This window comes from Mastigoproctus giganteus, chromosome 1 (genome assembly GCF_048544385.1).
Source record: "Mastigoproctus giganteus isolate SK-2022 chromosome 1, ASM4854438v1, whole genome shotgun sequence".
Taxonomy (NCBI): Eukaryota; Metazoa; Arthropoda; class Arachnida; order Uropygi; family Thelyphonidae; genus Mastigoproctus; species Mastigoproctus giganteus.
This window is the reverse complement of record NC_143575.1, coordinates 65,122,430-65,135,936: the sequence shown is the minus strand read 5'-3', so window position 1 is coordinate 65,135,936 and position 13,507 is coordinate 65,122,430. Positions and strand designations below refer to the sequence as shown.

The 13,507-nt window shown below is 37.7% G+C and overlaps 1 protein-coding gene across 4 annotated transcripts in view; it reads right to left on the bottom strand.

The window, feature by feature from the left end:
• The window catches only part of Vps13 (vacuolar protein sorting 13C), a 1,645,987-nt gene that overhangs the window by 109,212 nt on the left and 1,523,268 nt on the right, over window positions 1–13,507 (bottom strand). The gene's annotated exons all lie outside the window — the stretch shown is intronic.

Below are 13,507 nucleotides of genomic sequence, written 5' to 3'. Positions count from 1 at the left end.
CCATTTCACCTCTTCCATTCTAGTGATTAATTTTAACAAGGGACTCTTGTCCTTTTACTGTACATGTGGTGGTATGGGAGTTTAAAGACAAGGACTGCCAGCACCAATTTGTGCCTTGTCTTAAATATATTGCAGACATATAAGTTAGTGCATTTGCATCATGTCTATATGGAATAAATTAACTGAAGTTATTATAGTGACATCACTATATTTCATCTCATATTGTGAATATGTATACAAAGAGTTGCCTGTCTGGTTATACTTTGAATAACACTTTGAATGCATCTCCAATAGAGAATACTACTGTTATTTATTCTCAGTGGGTACCATCATCTAGAGAGCTTCTTTAGGGCTATTTGGCCCTTTATCAGTAGGTAGGCAGGTACCCCAATGGCAGCTGACAATCCAGTTGCAAAATAATTCTGCAATATGAGAGATGCCAAATGGCGTGTAATAATTTAACACTTAATAAAAATTCAGGGCAAAAAGCCTTAGACTGCAAGAAAATGTAGACATATCCTGAAGTCTGAGGCTATTGCCCTGAATTTTCATTAAGTACAGGAACTCCCCAACTTACGTAAGGGTTGCGTTCCGCAGAACGCTACGTAAGTCGGAATTTCCCCCATGCTTGGGCAGTACTCGAAACTATGCTCGCTGAATTGATTGTATCAAAAAAGAAATGTTTGATGAACATGTGAATAGAATTGTTTATTGTATTTATTCAATTTTTTATCTCATGTGCAGGAAAAATGACAAAAACGTGAAATTTAAAAAAATTTCGAAATTATAAAATTACGAAATTATAAAAAAAAAGAGAGGAGACAGGCATAAACGACAGTAAGCTTTACCTCTTCAGCATTGCTGCCAGAATCAATGTTTTCAGCTGATAAGTATGCCACTGCGGAGGTTGAGGACTGTGGAGATTTAGAAAATATATTAATGGATGACTGGACGGTGGCTTTTTTCCTTTTCATCATAGATTTCTTTGTAGCAAGCAAGCATATCATTCACTCCTCTGTTAACTTTGAAGAATCATTCGCTGTCAGGATCCATCTTCTGAAACCTTGACATTGCCTATACAATTTCACGAAATGCCATTGCCATCTCTCTCTCTCTGGTGATGAAGCATCTCGGCTCCTCATTTGGTTCATCTTGAACTTCGTCAACATTTTCTTCTTTTGCTATCGCTGCCAGCAAGTCAATAAGTTCTTTGTTAGATAATTCCTTCTCTTCTTCTTCTATTAACTCTTCCATGTCTTTGGCATCGACCACCAACTGAAGTAGCTCCGCAACATTTACAATCTTATCTGTAACCTCTTCATATGATTCGTCTTTTTAAAATGCTTCGCAGCCTTTTATGTGCCGTGGGCATATTTTCTTCCATGTGCCATTTAAACAACTTTTAATAAATTCAGCCCAGGCCTTATTAATGATTAAGATGGTGGTAAATATTGTAAGATTTCCAAAAGTCATTTAATGTAAAATTTTTCTCATCATCTACTGCAGACAATGCCTAAGCAAACGTTGTGTGTAAATAGTATGCTTTTAAATTAAAAATAACATCCTGATCCATAGGTTGGATGAGTGAAGTAGTGTTTGGCAGTAGAAATATGACTCTCATGTTTGAATTGAAATTATTTAGATGCATACCAAAATGTGATTTTTCAGGAATAATTTGGACTTCAGAATGGACTTAGTTTATTACGACAGTGGATAAATCCAGAAGGCTTTTTATGTTTGACATCCAGAGTTATATTTTGTTTAATGTGACTTGAAGTTGCATTTCATTAGTGACAGACAATGGAAATGTTGTCAGTATACATGTATGTTTCTAGTATTTTGAATATCTTGTGTCATGGTATTTATCCTGATTGCAAACAGTATAGCACTTAATGCTGATCCTTACAGAACACCTTCTCTCTGGCAAAGTCTGAGAAAAGACAGTTCAATACAGAACCTGAAATATAGGAGGTGTAGAAGAAACTCTAAATTAGGAGCAACAGATGACATGGCAGCCTTAGGGTGTGAGGATCTTGGAGAATATCTTACTATCATTTGGCATTAAAGGCTTTTTTTGATATCCAGACTTACCATGACTATATGTTCATTTCTAACAAAAGCATCAAAAATGTTGGTTTCAGCTTTGACTGTAAGACCAACTGAGCATCTGCTTCATAAAAATTATACTGATTTGATTTAACGGTGCTTCAAGAGTCCATGTGAGCCAATCATGTACCATTTTTCCCCTTAGGACCTTATATATATATTTTTTTTTGGTAGTTGTTGGCGCATCGGCTTTGTGGCTATAATGCACCTCCCAAGGGTTTTTTTTGCAGTACTTTGATTCAAGCCCGAGGCGGGATTCGAACCCGCGACCTTTGGGTTGCCAGGCAGGCACTTTACCCACCCGGCTAGCCCGGTCGGTAGGACCTTATTTAAAACAACTGATAAGAGAAATAGGCTGTGCAGTATACACAGGACAACAAAAAAGTAACGAGACTGAATTCAAATAAAGCAAAATATAGATAAGGAAAATATTTTCTTACTCATCTTCAAAAATAGTTCCCAAGGAACCAAATGCACTGGTTACAGCATTCAAATGAACTCTGGAAAGACTTGGTGGTTGTTCTTGTGAGATATTAATGACACACTCCGATTTCTAGGCAAAATGATATATCTCTTTTAGGGATTACACTGACTTCTAATCTCTCTTGGCACAAGCACATTACAAATATTGCTTCCTCTGCATCTAAAAAACTTGGTTTTCTCTTTCCCTCTCAGCATTACTTTTCTTGATCCTGATCGATGGTAATTCTAGGAAGTCACTAGAAGACGTTGCCAATCATGTCCTCAAAGAGCTTTCAGACTGGTCAGATATTCATATGTTATAGGTGTCTACCAGCAAACCTCACAGATGTTGCTTAAAGGCAGATTGGATAAAGGGCGTCCTCCTGTGATCAGATATAATGGACAACCAATTAAATATACTTCTACTACCAAATATATGGGAATTATGCTAGATGACTAGTTGAGCTTCATCCCACATGCAAAATTTATCAAAGAAAAATGCAAGTCATTCCTATCCAGACTACAGCAAGTTACCAGAAAAGAGTGGGGCTTCAAGGGCCACATGCTACCTTTATATTACAATTGCATCTTCCTTTCCATCCTTGCTTATGGCGCTGGTGCTTGGGGATATAGAGCCATGAAGACAGCTATCATCAAACAACTCCTATCAGCACAGTGAGCGGCTCTTCTCATGATAACTAGGACCTGCAGAACCTCAACTGTATCACTTCAAGTTTTAACAGGAAGGGTGCTATTCATTATGAAGTACATTGAAGGTACTTGAAATATAACTTAAAAAAGGGATATTCTACTTTTCTTGATAATATACGACTTGATTTAAACGCTTCAATTTCTAATGAGCTGAAACTTCTTCGATCCAATTTTGTTAAAAAATGGTAAGATGACTGGAACACTTCTGTGCTTGGTAAGGTAACAAGAGAATTCATTCCTACTGTCATGGAATTCAAAAAAGGAGATTTCCTTTGGTTTTCCCCTGGTCTGTATGGATCTTATGTACTGACTGGACACGGGAGTTTGAATAGTAAACTCGAAAAAACTAGGATTGTCTCCAATTCCATTATGTATTTATGGGCTAGAGGAAGATGTTGATCACATTCTTGTGGATTGCCATCTATATAGCGATTTTAGAAATGAAATGCAGTTAACCATGGTGTCTTTTCTAGTGAAAATAAGGCACTGTTGATTCAAACCCTTAGATGCTTTTAAGGCATTTAACTTATTAATGCATACTTTCCAAAAAATTATGGAACTTAGATCGTCTCTTATGGTTGATTAACTAGTGATTGACATGTTGGATTCTCTCAAGTAGAAGTAATTGATGGCTAGATGGAAATTTACTTGGTTAACGTATATTTATGTATAATTTACTTGGTTATGTATCGTCAGGTAAACTTATTTATTGGCGTTTTAAAATTTCACCTACAATGAAAACTTGTCTGGATAAACTGTGTTAATTGACTTGTATATAAGGTATTCATTTCTTGGGATGTGAAGTTCCTAATTGTTATCCTGGGATTTTATTGGTGGAGTTGCTCACTGGATGAAACTATTAACTGAATAACAAGTTTAATCTTGAAGTTTGTGCAACACATCTTAAACTCATGTTTTGTCATTGTTGGTTTGTTGAAGACCATCAACTTCCTTTTGTATTTCTTCAAAAGGATGGACCAGGAAGAGGAAATTACCTTGCTAATTCTGGTCTGATGTAGTCAGCCTCTTTCTTCATTCCCCCAAGAGGATGGGACCATGGAGATAACTTTAACTTGCTGATCCTAACTGGAAGTGGTTGTGGGATGATTTTTCCCATGATTGTGACTGCTCAAGAAGATCTTTGAATGCTGCTGTTCCTATGTTGGGGTGTGATTTCTCAAGGAAAATTTCTCCTGAAAGATGTGTATTCTTTCACTTCTTCCTATATCTTTAATCTTTGTTCTTCTTAATAATAATAATAGCAATAAGGGTTTAATTTAATAGCAATAATAATAATAGCAATAAGGGCTTAATCTTTGTTCTTCTATAACTTCCGCTTCTTTGGCGTATCCATCTGTTTGGTCCTCCACTTTTCGATACTTTCCTTCCCCTACCATTCCTACTGTATCTAATTTTCCTTTCATTCACTAAATTTGATCTATGGTAAGGTTTTACCCCAGTATGGATTGGCAAGTAGATCCTGGCCACCTCCACAAGGCGGGGATGGGCAGTGGGATGTGGTGGTCAGGTGTTGCTGCTTCCCACCTGCTAAGAGCCAGGTACCAGCTGACAACATAACAACAGAACACATCATAACATTTACACACCCAACACACTACATAAAAATGGCCAGTTTTGGTGTAAGCTTCAACACAAGAAGTACAATAGTGGCAAATGGGGGGAACCCTGGGGTCCGCCACAACAACACATGAATATCCCTGCTTAGATTTACATAAGTATGTTTTTGTAAAAACTACAAAATAGCTTAATATTAATTTATGTGGTTAGGTTCAAAATTTATATTTAGTTGTTGTTTGCATCACGCGCCCTTATATAGCGAACATGCGGGATGGGACATTAGTGGGGAAGGTGGTTGAGTGTGAACGTGCCAATATGTATCGTACCGATCAGTCATGTGTTAGACAAATTCTGGTGATTCGCAATATAAATATTACATTAAAAGGGGGTTCGCGATAAAAATATTATTTTGAAAGGGGTTCGCAAGTCAAAAAAGGTTGGGAACCTCTGTCTTAGAGCAATGGGGGAAGAGAGAGCAAAAGAGCCCAGTATACAAGAAGAGCTTTAAAAATATACAATGCCCTAACATTAATATCCAGACACCTCTCCACTGATAGCTAGCCATATTCTACCCAAGCACCACATGTCAGACACAACCATAAATAAGCTCATAGGCATTTGAGAAGACAATAGTACGTTTGTAAATGCAAGGTGTCATGATTGGCAGAGTAAACAAACCTAAGCATGTAATCATAATAGAGTGCCACATAAGCAAGTGGTCTGTATGTGACATTTCAAAGGCACTGATGATACCTAGGCCGAAGATTAATGTGAAACTCAGAAAACCTTGAAAAGCTGACTGAATGTGACAGGTGATCCCTGCACAGAATCTTCCACTCATAATGCAGGTTAACACTGATGCCACACACATGCCCTTAGTGAGACGATTGGGATATATTTTCAGTACAGTGTGCAGGATAATGCATGATATGGATTACCATTGTTGTGCAGGTGCCCACAAGCTACTAATCACTCCAACTAAAGGTAGGCATCATCTAACTTGATGTAAGGCCTGCCATTCTGGACCATAGACCAATGGAAAGCTGTGCTTTGGTGTGACAAGTCACAATTCAAGTTCTAAAGTCTGACTGCTCCCATGATAGGATGGGACAGATAACTGCATAAAGCTACCTGCTGGACTATATTGTCCTGCCAAATAAGTTTATCAGAGGCAGAGTGATGGTCTGGAGGTGTTTTTCATGGTTTTTTTCCTGGGAGCATTGGTTGTTTTGGACAATGCCATAAATGCTAAGTGTTTCTCAACCTTCTTTATATAACACATTGAATGGTAAAAAAAAAAAAATCTGACCCCTTATTTCAAAAGTTGTATTTCAGAAAGAAGAATTCATTGCTTTAGCTTCTCAATTTTTCAAAAAAAAAAAAAAAAAAAAAAGATACACCATATATAACTCTTAAATGAAAAAACTACGATATAGTGTAAAAAGGGCATCATTTTATCCGTATCTCATATTGTGCACCTCCTTCACAACGAGTTGCCATGTATTGCACTACCTCGAATAAATAATGCTTCACTAAAGGAGAAGGTTATTGAAGCATTACTTATTCAAGGTAGTGCAATACATGGCAACTCGTTGTGAAGGAGGTGCACAATATGAGATACAGATAAAATGATTCCCTTTTTACACTACTATCATAGTTTTTTTGTTTAAGAGTTACCTATGGTGTATTTACACCGATATTATATAGATAATTTATTTTCTTGAACAGATGGTACCTTGCTGCATTTAGTTTGATTTAAATATTATTTTTTTAAAAATGCCAACCTAGAGTCTATTATTTATTATTATTAGCCATATGGTGCAAGGAAGCCTGAGGCTTATGTTGCACCAGCCAAAAAAAAAATTCCAGAGTTACCCCAAGAGAGAGAGAGAGAGAGAAAGAAAATCAGAAGTAGTAGTAGTAGTAGTAGTAGTGGCATGTGATGCAAGAAAGCAAATGTATGAGCTTATGCAGCATCAGCCAAAAAAAAAAAAAAATCAATCACACCATTCCCTCCAAATGCTTGTCCAGTTCCTCCTTAAATTTATTCAAGCTATCAACTTCCACAACGACAGATGGAAGTTTGTTCCAGCAATTAACCACCCGCTGGCTAAAGGCAAATTTCCGCACATCTATTCTACATCTGTCTTTTCTTAATTTGAATTTATGCCCCCTTAGGTTCGTAATCTGAACAAGTGGAAGGATCCCATCAGAATTCAGCGTGCTCATTCCATTCAAGGCCTTATATACCTCAATCAGATCACCTTGCAGGTGCCTAGTCTCCAGCCACTGCAATTTGCAGAACTTAAGCCTCTCTTGGTAAGAGGATCCCTTCATTCCCCTCACCAATCTTGTTGCCCTTCTCTGTACCCGCTCAAGTAAATCTACATCCTTCCTAAAATGAGGTCTCCAGACCTGTACGCAGTACTCAAGGCGTGGCCTGACCATTGCCTTATACAGAGGGATAATCACCACCTTTTCCCTGCTAGCAAAATTCCTATATATCATTGACAAAACCCCATGACCTGCCCTGGCAGCCTGTCTGCATTGCTCAGAGAACTTCATATCTTTTTTTTTTTTTTTTTTTTGATTTGGTAGTTGTTGGCACATCGGCTTCTGTGGCCATATTGCACCTCCCAAGGTTTTTGCAGTACTTTGATCCAAGCCCAAGGCGGGAATCGAACCCGCGACCTTTGGGTTGCCGGGCAGGTACTTTACCCATTCGGCTAGCCCGGTCGGCACTTCATATCTGACTGCACAATTACTCCCAGGTCTTTTTCATTTTCTACCACCTTAAGTGTAGTACCACACAGTTGCTACGTTTCTCTGGGGTTATTTCTACCCATATGCAGTACTTTGCATTTGTCAAGGTTAAACTTCAGTTGCCACTTCTTAGCCCATCTGCCCAAATTATCTAGATCCTGTTGCAGTAGCAGACTGCCATTAACAACCCTGCCAACCTTTGTATCATCTGCAAACTTCGACATTAAACCTGATATACCTTCATCAATATCATTGATAAATATACAAAACAACAGTGGACCTAACACCGAACCCTGTGGGACTCCACTAATAACATTAGTCCAAGAAGAGCAGCACCCATTGATTACCACCCTCTGTCTTCTCGCACTTAACCATCCTTTTATCCATTGTAGCAACTTACCCTTAATACCATTCTGCTCCAATTTGTACAATAGTCTTCCATGCGCAACAGTGTCAAAAGCTTTCCTGAAATCCAAATATATGATATCAAAATTGTTTTTTGCATCCAGTTCCTTTGTAACCACATCATAATATCCTATCAAATTTGTCAGACAAGACTTTCCCTTAACAAACCCATGCTGTGTCTGAATTATTGCTGCAGTCTTGTCTAGATGATCCTGCAATGCATCTTTAACCAGCGACTCCATTATTTTACCCGGAACAGAAGTTAAACTAACTGGCCTGTAATTACTCGTGTCACCCTTCAATCCCCCTTTGTGAATTGGGGATACATTTGCACATCTCCAGTCCATGGGAACCTCCCCTGAGTCCAATGATGCTCTCATAATTATGGCTAAGGGTTTGCTTAGTTGCCTTGCCGCCTCCTTTAATATAACTGGATAGATCCCATCCACCCCAGGTGCTTTTCTTACGTTTAACTTCAACAATTTCTCTTCCACTTTGCTCTCAGTTATTACAAGATCATTAAGCACCCTGCTACAATTTGATAACCTTCTGCCATTTTCAAACCTTAATAATTCCTCATGTGTGAATGTAGATGCAAAATACTCATTCAATTTGTTTGCTATCAGAGCAGGATCATCAACAGTCGAACCATCGATGTCAAGTGGACAAATCAGATTCATCCCCTTCCTTTTAGAGTTTATATAAGTAAAGAAATCCTTGCTGTTTTTCTTAGCATCTTTTGCCAAGGACTTCTCGTAATCTGAATTCGCCTGCCGAACGTCCTTTGTGACCTGATTACAGATTAACTTATATCTGCCATAAGCTTCTGAGTCGCTTGATAATTTATATGCATCCCATGCATTTTTCTTCTCTGTTACGAGTCTCATTAGTTCATTTGACAACCATTTAGGCCTGAACCTTGAACAACATTTCTTAATACGTATTAAACTTTTAGTAGCTTCCACGATTAATTCCTTGAATGCTTCCCACTTAGAATTTACTGTTGGTAACATCGTCAGTTGATCCCACTGTACAGAATTTAAAAACTGTCGGAGACCACTGTACTCGCCTTTACGGAAGCAAAAACCCTTTCCTTTACCCCTGATGGTAATTAAATCTTTAAGTAAATCCCACGTCAGTACACTGTGATCACTGCCACCTAGTGGTTCTTTAATCTGCAAATTCCTAATACATGAATGATCACTGCTGATAACCAGATCAAGAGTATTACTTTTTCTGGTTGCCTCTCGAACATGCTGCTGCAGAAAACAATCATCCAATAAATCCACAAAAGTCTGACTAGTGTGTGAGTGCCCAACCACAAGTTCCAGTCAATATCTGGGAAGTTAAAATCCCCCATTATAAGACATTCCGATTTACTAGTCCACTCTATTTCTCTGTACAATTGTTCATTGTACTCATTCGAGTCATTAGGCCTATAACACACTCCTACTCTAATTTTTGCTTTCGCAGTGCTTATGTCACACCAAACTGACTCAATAGTGCACTGTTCATCTATATCAACTGGATGCACTTCTTTATTAACAGCATAACACCTCCTCCCTTCCTATCCTGTCTATCCTTTCTGTACACATTGTACTCCCCAAATTCCAGTTCGGCATTCCTTATATCTGGGTGACACCACGTCTCTGATATCTCAACAATATCCGCCTTTGATGTCTTGACCAACACTTCAAATTCATCAAATTTATTTACTATACTTCTAGCATTTGTTTACATGCAAGTATACATGCACCTATTCCTATTCCCAGCCACTCTAACACATCCCATATACCCACCTGTTTCACGATGACTGACATCTGTCCCTGAAACCCCCAACACCCCTCGCTCCAGGTCGCTACTTATTCTAATAGAAGTTGTGCAAGAATCACCTTCACCTCTGCCTACGGCTACTGTTAAACTATTAGTCCTTGTATCCCCCCAAGCTATCAGTTTTCCGACCCACCTAACACTGCCTCGATAGCATCAGCAAATATTCTTGCACCCTTTCTATTTAAGTGTATCCCGTCCCTGTAGAAGCAGTCTTTCTGTCAACAAGCCCAGCCTAGGCTGAAAAAAATTCTACCCCTTGAGCCTTGCACAATCTTTCCAGGGCCGAATTGATCGACAAGGCTCTCATCATATACTCCCTCGTATCGTGTCTGGGCAGAATTGCAGACACTTTCAAATTCAACCCTACTTCACGGCTTTTTTTCAACAGTGACCTGTACTTGTTAAGTAATTCTGCCGGTCTCCTACTCTTAATATCATTAGTGCCAACGTGTACAACTATATCACCTTTTGTGCCCTTAAAAGATGATATCTGCTCTACAACGTCATCAACCTTTGCCCCTGGCAGACATACCCTGGTCCTGTTCCACTTATCCTTTTTACACAATATATTTCCCGTTTCCCTGACAATAGAGTCACCAACAACTACTAGTTCCTTTGGGACCAGTGCAATCTGCCTTGGGGGTTGCCGCTGTGTTGCGTGATGACCAAGTGCAAGCTCTGGCATTGATGTGGGCAGCTGAGAGCCTGATGGGCCCCTCAATTTAGATCTTTCGAGGGCATCCACCCTGTCCTTCAAACTCTCATATAGGCCCATAACAACGCTGAGTTGTCGCCTGATTTCCTTACACTCCTTACATCGCGCACACACAAAGACATCCCCCATGGCAATATCATGTTCCGTTCCAGATAGTTCGGCAAACATTTCACAAGTTGCACATTTTTTTAGGCTGTGATGCGTTGGAGAATCGCCCCCCGCAGTTCTTCCCCGAGTCACAGCACTCCTGCCACATTGTGCCCGTTGCTTTGCTGCTCTAGTTTGGGGCATGATATTTTAAATTAATAAGATCAATAAATTAAATTAAATTAAATGCCAATACTATGCTATCTAATAGAAACAGTGAAGCGTATTACTGTTTCTATAATTATACGTTAGAGCTACCTAACTACCTCAATTAAAATTTTGAATTCCCTATTACTATATAAAAAAACAATGCCTGCAATATTCGAATGAAATAATGGTTTTATAAAGTATTACGTATATCTACCAAAACTGTTTATACAAATTAAAATAAAAATAACCAGCGTAATTAGAACTATAAGACTACGGATTAAGTACAATATAAAATAACAATTATGTAAATAAAAAGCAAAAACTTATCGTTTTTTTCGGAGCCTGTAACTTGCAGCTGTATTTTCTAAAGAGAGTCAGCGCCCTCGAAAGTAGAAAAGAATCACCAAGAAAGAAGAGAAGAATCTTTGTTATTATAATGATGTTTCATATGGTGATTGGAATCGCTTGCAAAAATATTATTAAAAAAAAAAAATTTAAATTGTATGTTAAATTCTGTTTCAAATAATTTCTATTTATCATCCTGTCTCTCTCCAATTTACAATGGTTCAGGCTAGTAGTTTTAATCTGTTGTAAAGTAAAAAAAATCTGTTTATACTCTGGAATACTCAGACAGACAGAGGGTACAAGGATATTACCATATTTAGTGAAGTTTTTATTAGCCTTTAAGTCTTTTTAATGTAGTAGTTACACATTTGTACTTAGCTGAAGGAGGAAACAAGGCAGTGCCCCTAAATACAACAAAGAATAAATTAACAAATTTAACAGGAATTGCATGGTATTCATTACTGGAATCTTCATTCCTCATAACTGTTTGGTTGTTTTCATTTTATACACTTTCTCTCGCTGTTAAAAATTTTATCAATAAACAAAAGACCATCAAAAGTGTGGGATAGAAATATATCATTTTCCAATTATAAATTTTAGTTTGGGTAAACTAGGTATTCCTCATTCAATACCATTTACTGGTTAACACAATTTTATGATGAAGTTGTAATGAAACCAAGGGAGGAGTATAGTGAGGATAGTTTCCATTTAATTAACTTTAAACAAGTTTTAATTAAATGGGAATTATCCTCAGAAACAAAGCAAACAGGTCTTGCTGCCAAGAAAAGCAGCAAAGACTTCTTTACTTATATTAGACAAAGACTTCTTTACTCTGGTTGCTGACAGGATGAATATGTATTCTGAAAATCCTACATTCACACACAAGGAATTCTTTAAGGAGGGGATGCCAAAAGTTTATCAAACTCTAACAGGGAGTTGGATGATATGGTGATTACTAAGAGGAAAGTGGAAGAGAAATCAGCAGAACCAGTATTCTTGAGTTTGGAAAGAAATCTACTCACTGTCGACTGATTATGAGACACTCTATAAGCAATATGACGGGAAGAACATCCTTCCTCAAGTAAAGCAACAATAGCACTCTTTCTTTGTGGCATCAACTGCACGTAATTAGCCATCCTGACACAAGCAAGGAATGTCTGCAACTCTTGCAAAGCATGCTTATATAGATGAAATAACAGCTGATGCAATATTACATCATCACCTATGTATGTCAATCTTATCTAATGCAATCTGTAAGAAATACTGCCATATACTTACATTATTCGGACGACAATTACAATTTTAAGGGATGATGCACTTTCTTTGAACACCAGTGTATATATTGTGTGTGTGTGTGTGTGTGTGTGTGTGTGTGTGTGTGTGTGTGTGTGTGTGTGTGTGTGTGTGTGCACGCACACGCATACATGCACCAAGATGAACTGGATGCAAATTATAATTTTGACATCATACACTTCGATTTCAACATTTTTGTTGTTTTTTTTTGGTAGTTGTTGGTGCATAGGCTTCTGTGGCCATAATGCACTTCCCAAGGTTTTTGCAGTACTTTGATCCAAGCCCGAGGCGGGAATCGAACCTGCGACCTTTGGGTTGCCAGGCAGGCACTTTACCTGGTCGGCTTTTGACAGGTTGGACAGACAACTTGTGAGATTGAGCCCGCTAATATTTGTAAAATCGGACAAATGCTAACTTATTGTGATTTTCTCTTGTAGAGAATGTATCCTCATTTTTTTTTTAAATTGAAATCAATGTTTTTTAATTTAAACCAAATAAAAACAGAATAATATATATATATATAGGATATTAAAATTTAAAAATATTATATTTTTGGTTAGGAAATCTCTTACCTGAGATTTTTTTAAGGAATAACTGCATCCACATAAGATGTAAACAGAATAGATGGAAATTATTTAAAAGACCTGATTAAAGATTAAGAACCTCGCAACAGGACAAAGGAATAAAAGCAAGATTTGACCCTAAATTCATGCATGGTGAATAATTGGAAGTACAATGGGAGATAATTAACTGAAGCTTTATGGGGGGTTTTCATTTATACCATCTTCAAAGGGGGTGTATGTGTGTGTATATATATATATATATATTAATAATAAGGTTAATATAAAGAACCATTAGAATAAGAAAATCAATCCAATAATAATACCATCAGGGACCTAAGAAAACGCCAAAAAAAAAAAAAAAAAAAAAAAATTATTATCGCTTTTTACCGACAATCTAGATGACTTCAACTGGCGCCAACCACCCAGAATGAAGGCA